The sequence below is a fragment of the Capsicum annuum genome, chromosome 7, assembly GCF_002878395.1.
Source record: "Capsicum annuum cultivar UCD-10X-F1 chromosome 7, UCD10Xv1.1, whole genome shotgun sequence".
Lineage (NCBI taxonomy): Eukaryota > Viridiplantae > Streptophyta > Magnoliopsida > Solanales > Solanaceae > Capsicum > Capsicum annuum.
The window spans coordinates 107,824,457-107,834,316 of record NC_061117.1 but is presented as its reverse complement, the minus strand read 5'-3'; positions in this window follow the sequence as shown (position 1 = coordinate 107,834,316).

Below are 9,860 nucleotides of genomic sequence, written 5' to 3'. Positions count from 1 at the left end.
GGAGTGAAAGACTCGACTTACCTCAGCCCAAGTCTTAGCTCTTCCAGATGGTTTAGATAGGTTCTTGGTGTATTGTGATGCATCCAGAGTAGGTTTGGGTTATGTCCTTATGCAGCATGGTAAGGTCATAGCCTACGTCTCTAGATAGCTTAAACCCCATGAAAGGAATTATCCTTCTCATGATCTTGAGTTAGCAGTTGTAGTCTTTGCATTGAAGATTTGGAGGCATTATCTCTATGGAATTCATATAGATATCTTCAAAGATCACAAGAGTCTTTAGTATGTCTTTTCTCAAAAAGATCTTAGTCTTTGTTAGAGAAGGTGGTTATAGCTCTTGAAAGACTATGACATGAGTGTCCTCTATCATTCGGGAAAGTCCAACTAATGGTTGATGCTCTTAGTATACTATCCATGGGTAGTGTTTCTCATGTGGAGGATAGTAAGAAGAAGTTATCTCAAGAATCCCATTAGCTTTTAGACTAGGTGTTCGCTTAGTCGATTGTTCAGAGGGTGGTGTATGTGTTCAGAGTAGTTCAAAATCATCTCTAGTCTCTGAGGTGAAAGAAAAGTAAGATAAAGATCCCATCCTTGTCAAGTTGAAAGAGTCAGTTTAGGATTAGAAACTGGAGGTTTTCTCCTAAAAGGGAGATGGTGTTTTGTGTTGTCAGGGTCATCTCTTTGTTCCAAGTATAGACGACTTAAGGTAGCGAATTCTTGTAGAAGTGCATGGCATGCGCTACTCTATTCATCCAGGATCCACAAAGATGTACCGCAACTTGCAGGAAATCTATTGGTCGAGTGGGATGAAGAGAGACATTGCAGAGTTTGTGGCTAAGTGCTCTACATGTCAGCAAGTTAAGATAGAGCATCAGAAGCCTAGTGGGTCCATGCAGAAGTTCAGTATTCCTACTTCGAAGTGGAAAGTTGTGAACATGGACTTTGTGATGGGTTTGCCTCTAACTCATCATCAGCATGATTCAGTTTGGGTCATTATAGATAGAATGACCAAATCAGCTCATTTCCTTCCAGTTCATATCTTTTATTCAGTCGAGGATTAGGCCAAACTCTATATCAAGGAATTGGTCAGATTGCACAGTGTTTCATTGTCCATTATCTCAAAAAGAGGTACCTAGTTCACCTCTTATATCTGCAAAGCATTCCAAATGGATCTCAGTACCCAAGTTCATCTCAGTAAAGCGTTTCATCCTCAGATAGATAGTTAAGTAGAAAGGACCATTCAGACTTTATAAGATATGCTAAGAGCATGTGCAATTGATTTCAAGGGAAGTTGAGATGACCACTTGCCTTTGATTAAGTTTGCATACAACAACATCATTCCAGTATTTAGATGGCTCCATTTGAAGCTCTCTATAGTAGGAGATATAGATCTCCAATTGGTTGGTTTGAAGTTAGTGAGGCCTCAGTCATAGGTACTAACTTAGTATTCGATGCCTTAGAAAATGTTCAGTTAATTAGAGAAAGACTTCAGGTGGCTCAGAGCTGACAGAAGTCTTATGCAGATGTTTGTTAAAAAGACCTCGAGTTTGAGGTTAGTGATCATGTCTATCTAAAGATCTCTCCCAAGAAGGAAGTGATGAGATTTCGTAAGAAGGGAAATCTCAGTCCTCGATATGTCGGTCCCTTCAAGATTCTTAGTCGTTTTGGCAAGGTAGCTTATGAGCTCGAATTGCCTTCAGATCTAGCCTCAGTTCATCCAGTCTTCCATGTCTCTTTGCTCAAGAAGTGTATAGGTGACCTACCAGTCGTAATCCCTATTCAGAGCATTGATGTTAGAACAGTCTCTCTTATGAAGAGATTCAAGTCAAAACCTTAGACTATCAGACTTATAGATTGAGGAACAAAGAAGTCCCTCTAGTTACTATTCTTTCGAAAAATTAGTCCGTCGAGGGATCTACTTGGGAAGCAGAAGAAAACATGCATACCAAGTATCCTCACCTCTTCTCCGCCAACTTAGATCAAGCTCAAGGTAATAGTTCTCCTTAAGCGTACTCAGTTTCATGACCAGTGTTCATCATGAACTTCATATTTAGTTTCATGTTCATGTTCCTAGTATAAACTTGGTATCAAGTACCATTGCATATTCAGTCATGCATTCATGTATAAGCTCAGTCATATAATTATCCATCAAAATTGCATTTTCATGGTGAGAAACTTAGTTCCTCGGAGCATTCAGTCATGCATTCATGAATCAGTTACACATACATCAAATATGTATGTTCAGTATGTTATGTTCATCCTACCAGTCATGAGATCATGCTCCAGTTATTCATGTTCAACTTATGATCAGCTTATTATTTCCCCTCTCATTCAGTCTCATTCGATGACGAATGTTCTTAAGGGGGAGATATTGTAATACCCCAAAGATTTTTACCAAAATTTCATCCCAAGAATGCCTAGTATTAGATACTAAAGTGAAGGATAATTATTCCATAAGGAATACTCAAGATTTTCACTTTTTGTCATGTGAAAATTCAATAAGCTTTCCATCAATATATGATTTGCTTCAATCCGATAATCGGGTAAGAAGTTATTACTATTTCAAGTTCCCGTCGTAAAACAACACCATATTAGTCAGTGACGCGCCGCGCCACAAGAGGAAATGGCATTTGGTGATTCCCAGTATGTGTCCGCGATTATGATGCATCGTACCAGCACTCAAATTCAAAATTGTCCTTTTTCCAGTGTCTCAGCACGATTTCCCCTGTTTCGCGCCAAAGTTCCAGAACACGAAGAAAAGGGTAACACGATGGCTCCGAGTTGTGCCATCACTCAATTTCCCAATTTTTAATTTCTAGTGACATGGCGTGATAATGCCACATCGCGCCAGGGGCCCATTTCGAGAAAATTTTATTAAAATTAAATGACGCATCCAGGGTTAAAAGGGTCAATTTCCTACCCTTATTTAAACCGAATAACACATGATTTAGCTATTTTTCACCAAAAATATAATATTTTCTCTCAAGTTTCTATCAAGAACAAGCTAGGGTTTCTATTGGGGGTTCAAATTCAAGAAGGTTTCACCATCAATATTCACGAAATTACGAACTAAGAAATGCATAGTGTTCATTCATGGACTCCTTTCGTCCATGAAGCCCAAGAATCCTTTTTCTAAATTCAAGTTATGGATTTCCTTATGAATTTCATGTTGGGTTAGTTTTGTTTGTGTTAAGAATGATCAATTGAATTTAAATCCATGTTGGGTGATCAATTTTATGTAGAATTGATTTGTATAGATGTATATTCATGTGAACCTATGAATAAACTCTAGGATGATGAAATTAGAGATGAATCATGATGATTAATTGTTGTATAATGTTGTCTGTATGTGATATGCCTACCATGTGTTTGATTAAATGCCTAGATGAAGGAACAATGCCCAACTAGTATGATATTATCAAATCCCCATTTATGTACAAGTTGTGCCTATCATATGATTTGATGGAATCCTTCTATAAATGTATTATAGATTATGATGTTAGTTTTATGTTCAAGTAAGTTATGCTTGGTCAGTTTTCTTCCATCGAGTCCTGGGGTACTTGTACCCAAAACATTAGTTATGTACCTAGAGCCATGTCATGTTTTCATGATACTCTCAGTCAAGCCATGATCCTTAGACTTCAGACAGTCTTATGGCTAGGAAATCTCCATGATCTCATGAACTCAGTCAGTGGTCAGATATCAGTAATATTCCATCAGTCAATGAAATTCAGTAACTCAATCAATTTTCAGTTTAGTAAATTATGTTTAGTATCCATTTAGATGGGAGTAGAAATTAGCATTGAGTGAACCCAAAGATGGGGACACACACTATCAGATGAGGGTGTGTTCCTTAGCAGACATCCTTGTGTTCCAAAACTATGTAACCAGCATAGGTTGAGACATCAACACTATCAATGAGGGTTGATAAGGTGGATAAGCACTGTCAGATAATGGCCCCACCATTCTCGAATAGGGGACACTATCAGATGAGGGTCGCCCACAGCTTGTCCTTACCAGTGGAGTGGTATTGACACCCTTCTAATTGGGGTTACAGATTGGACCCCATCTCAGTCATAATGGCATATCAGGGGCATGTCGGTTAAATACTACCTTCCACAATTTAGTGTTAGTCTTAGTAAAAGAACTCAATTAGTTTTTCAGATTTTAGGACTGTCAGATATAGTCAACTCAGTCACAGTACGAAACACAGATAGTTCCATCAGATTTAGGACTGTAAGACATAGTCACTCATGTTATCAGTTATTTCAGTTATCAGAACTCCGGTATCAGTCATACTAGATATCAGTAAATTCATGTCATCAGTATATAGATTCATTTATCATGTTCTCACGATCTCAGTTACTATGTATTCATGTGTGTACTCTCATGTTCATATTAGTCAGTCAGTTATTATCATTCATGCATGTAAGCCCCATATATTCAGCTTACGTCACAGGTATACTCAGTACATTCTTTTGTACTGATGCATTTTCGCTATGGTGTTTTATTTTTATGTTACTCTATAAGTTCAGAGACACGAATCCCAGATTAGCAACAATAGTAGCATTCCAGGGTTCAGATTTTTAGCAGAGACTCCTTATTCTCCGAGGACGCAATCCTATTTTATCATATCAGTTTAGTTTTTAGTTTACAGAGTTAGTTGGGGACATGTCCCATCAACTCCTTCATCAGACAGTTAGAGGCTTTAGACGACTATACTATTTTTTATGTTTTTCAGACTTCAGTATTTTATTTTATTTTTGGTATCGAGATACCACTATATATTAGATGTTATTATTATTATTCAGTTATGTTTAGTATTGAACCTTTTAGCTTCTCAGTGCATGTTTTCGCATTTTTATGTCATACTATGCATTGTACAGGTACAAATATCAGTCATGGGTTAGCTTGTGGTCCTTCGAGGTCATAAGCACCATGTAGCTTTTCGGTTCAGATAATCAAGGCGTTACAGTTTTATTGGTTTTTGTTTGTTCATATTTCTTATTTTAATCGTGGATTTCCTAGTCAATATTTATGGGATTCTGCTAGTTTTGGGGTGATGGTTTTTCAGCATAGCGTGCTACCCCCTATTAAAGTAGTTCATCCCTTGAGTAAACGTTATTATCATAGTTACAAGGGTGGATACAGGGTGCTCGAGAAAGTTCTCAGATAGGCAAAATAGGTGGTCGATTAGCTGTCCAACCAGGTAGCATGTATGGTTATTTAAATGCAGTACCTGCTAGACTCAAGGTTGAGACTATGGATGTTGTAGTTATAGGTATGATTTTTATGTGTTGTAAGTTAGATCTTTCTTTATTTGACCCGAGATCCACTTATTCTTATATATCTACTTATTATGCACCACGATTAGAGTTGACTAATGATTAATTATCTATTCCTTTGCATGTATCTACTCCCATGGGTAATAGCCTAGAGACTACCAAATATGTCTACTAAGATGCAAATTCCAGCAACCAACCAAAGAGAAAAGAACACAAAGAATGGAGATGAAGAAGAAGATTACTTGAAATTAAAAGATAGATAGAAGGCCCGTACCCTTATTAAGTGATTAGCACAAGAAGATTTTTCAGATCACCAAACACACTTCACAAACAAGAGTTCAAACCTTCCTCTTAGGTGACCCAAAGGAAACACTCTTCCTCAAACCACCTTTCTTGACAAATTATCCAAAACAAGTGAAACCCTAACTTCAAATGTTCTTGGACCACTTACGGACTCTAAGAGCTAAAACTAGAGACTAAAAACTACCATAAAAGAGTAATATCCAATTTCATCAAAGTCTAATGAAAGGAGAAGTAAAATGGTCTATTTATACTATTACATGCCAAATGACAAAAATACCCATAATAAGGGCTTAGAAATGGGCGCCTATGGAGTGTATATTTGGAGTAAATATCTTTATTGTCCTTTTCTTGAGGATCCTATGAAGTTTATAAGTTCCCCTTCTTCCTTTTCTTGACCAAGGCTTCAAAATACTCCAAAAGTCTTCAATTTCTTGCCAATTCTGAAGCCTTAACCTTAGACAATACCTTGTGCTCTTGAAGCTCGTTATGTTTGTATCAGTGGGTAATTCTTTAGTAGTGGATTGACTATTCAGGTTTTGTGTTATAAAAGTTAATGATATTAATAATTGTGTTGATCTAACTATTCGTGATATAATGGATTTTAATGTGATTTTAGGCATGGACTGGTTATACCACCATTATGTGGTCATGGACTTTTTTTCAAGACCATTACCTTAGTCATTCTTGGCATACCCCCAGTCATGTGGCAGGGAGCGGCTATCAATGAGACAATGGGGATTATCTCTTATGTTAGTGCTAGAAGACTTATTTCAAAGGGTATCGAGTCTTATTTCAGTTATATTTTTGATACTCATGTGGAGAGTACGGCTCTTGACTCTTTATCTATTGTTTGTGAGTTTCCTGATATGTTTCTTAACGACCTATCTGGTATTCCCCCAGTCTATAAGTTTGATTTGTCAATTGACCTCAAGCTTGGCACCCGACCTATTTCTATGGTACCTTATCATATCACTCGTGTTGAGCTTAAAGAGATAAACTCTCAGTTTTAAGACCTTCTTGGTAAGGGTTTTATCAGACCAAATTTGTCCTTGTAGGGAGCTCCTGTATTGTTACTAAATAAAAATGATGGTTAGATGCTTTTGTGCATTGATTATATGCAGCTTAATAAGGTGACAGTGAATAACTGTTATCCTATGCCTCACAATGATGATTTGTTTAACCAGCTTTAGTGTGCCACGGTGTTTTCTAAGAGTAAGTTGAGGTCTGGTTACCATCTTCTAAGGATTCAGGCTAAGGATTTCCTAAAGACAGCTTTTAGGAATTGTAATAGTCATTATGAGTCCTTGGTGATGTCCTTTGGGTTGACTAATGCCCCAACCGTATTCATGGATTGGATGAACCGAGTATTCAGCCTTGATTTGGACTCCTTTGTGATTGTGTTTATTGATGACATTCTTTTGTTTTCAAGGAGTAGTGAGGAGCATGTGCATCATTTAAGGATCATGCTCTAGACTCTGAGAGATTATTTTCTTTTCCTGAATTCTCCAAGTGTGAGTTTTGACATGATTCAGTGACGTTCCTTGGACATATGGTGTAAAAGGATAGTATTATGGTAAACATAGTCAAGATAGATATGATTCGTCATTGGGATAGACTTACATATTTGATTGATCTTCATAGATTCATTGGTTGGAAAGTTATTATAGATAATTTGCTGAAGGATTTGCGATAATTTCATCCCTAATGACTAGATGGAAATAGGTTCCTTTCTGATGATCCGATAAGTGTGAGTCGAGCTTTGAAAAGCTAAAGTATTTCCTTACCTCAGCTTCTATGTTAGCTCTTCCTATTGAGGGTGAGGTATTCACTGTATTTTGTGATGCTTCTGGTGTGGGTCTTAGTTATGTTCTGAAGCATCGGGGTTGTGTCATTGCCTATGCCTCTAGAAATCTTAAGGTGCATGAGTGCAACTATCCTACTCATGATTTAGAGTTGGTGATGATAGTTTTCACTCTCATAATTTTTAGATATTATTTGTATTGTGTGCATTATGAGATTCTTATTGATCATCGCAGTCTTCAACATCTTATGACCCTCCTAGGGCTTAATGCTCGGCAGTATAGATGGATGAAGTTGCTTAAGGAATACCCTTCGGATCTAACATAAGACAACACTAGACGCCATTTATTTTTTTTACATTTTCTGATTTTTGACACTTTTTTGTTGAGATTTTCTAAATAACAACACCAAAATCAAGATTTAGGGATGTTGGAACAACCCTAACAAAGGGTTTGATACCAAATGATAGACTAATGACTACCAAACACACTAAATTTGCAACTAAGATGCAAATTCCAGCAGCCAAACAAAGAGAAAAAAGCACAAAGAATGGAGATGAAGATGAAGATACTTGAAATTGAAGGATAGATAGAAAGACCCTTACCCTTATTAAGTTATTAGAACTATAAGATGTTTCAAATCTTCAAACATACTTCACAAACAAGAGTTAAAACCTTCCTCTTAGGTGACCCAAAGGAAACACTCTTTCTCAAACCACCTTTCTTGCCAAATTATCCAAAACAAGTGAAACCCTAACTTCAAATATTCTTGGACCACTTTCGGAATCTAAGAGCTAAAACTAGAGACTAAAAACTACAATATAAGAGTAATATCCAATTTTATCAAATTCAAATGAAAAGAGAATTAAAATGGTCTATTTATACTATTACATGCCAAATGGTAAAAATTCCCTTAATGAGGGATTAGAAATGGGCACCAATGGAGTGTATATTTGTAGTGTAAAATGTCTTCATTCTCCTTCAATTGAAGAGCCTATGATGTGCATAACTTCCCCCTCCTTCCTTCTCTTGACCAAGGCATCAAAATACTCCAAAAGTCTTCAATTGTTTGCTAATTCGGAAGCCTTAACCCTTAGACAATACCTTGTGCTCTTGATGCTCATTGTGCTTGTATCAGTGGGTGATTCTTTATTAGTGGATTGGCTATTCAGGTGTTGTGTTATAAAAGTTAATGATGTTAATACTTGTGTTTATCTAACTATTAGTGATATACTGGATTTTAATGTGATTTTAGGTATGGACTGGTTATCCCACCATTATATGGCCATGGACTTTTTTTCTAAGACCATTACCTTAGTCATGCTTGGCATACCCCCAGTTATGAGGCAAGGAGTGGCAATCCATGAAATAATGGGGATTATCTCTTACATTAGTGCTAGGAGACTTATTTCAAAGGGTATTGAGTCTTATTTCAATTATATTTTTAATACTCATGTGGAGAGTACGTCTCCTTACTGTTTGTCAATTATTTGTGAGTTTTTCGATATTTTCCTTAATGACCTATCATGTATTCCCCCTGTCTGTAAGTTTGAGTTTGCTATTGACCTCAAGCCTGGCACCTAACCTATTTCTATGGTACCTTATCATATCGCTCCTACTGAGCTTAAAGAGATGAATTCTCAATTTTAAGACCTTCTTGGTAAGGGTTTTATTAGATTGAATGTGTCCCTATAGGGAGCTCCTGTATTGTTAGTAAATAAAATGGATGGTTTAATGCTTTTGTGCATTTATTATATGCAGCTTAATAAGGTGACAGTGAAGAACTGTTATCCTATGCCACACATTGATAATTTATTTGACCCGCTTCAGTGTGCCACGGTGTTTTCTAAGATTAATTTGAGGTCTAGTTACCATATGCTGAGGATTCAGGCTAAGGATATCCTAAGATAGCTTTTAGGAACTGTTATAGTCATTATGAGTCCTTGGTGATGTCCTTTGGGTTGACTAATGCCCCAACCGCATTCATAGATTCGATGAACAGAGTATTCAGCCCTGATTTAGACTCCCTTTTTATTGTGTTTATTGATGACGTTCTTGTGTGTTCAAGGAGTAGTGAGGAGAATGTGCATCATTTGAGAATCGTGCTCTAGAATCTGAGAGATCATTTGCTTTTCCCAAATTCTCAAAGTGTGAGTTTTGACTTGAGTGTGTGATGTTCCTTGGACTTAAGGTGTCTAAGGATAGTATTATGGTAAACCTTGTCAAGATAGATATGATTCGTCATTGGGATAGACTTATGTATTTGATTGAGGTTCGTAGATTCAGTGGTTGAAAAGTTATTATAGATACTTTGCTGAAGGCTTTACGACAATTTCAGCCCCAATGACAAGATGGAAGCAGGTTCCTTTCTAATGGTCCGATGAGTGTGAGTCGAGATTTGAAAAGCTCAAGTATTTCCTCACCTCAGCTTCTATGTTAGCTCTTCCTATTGAGGGTGAGGGATTCACTGTATTTT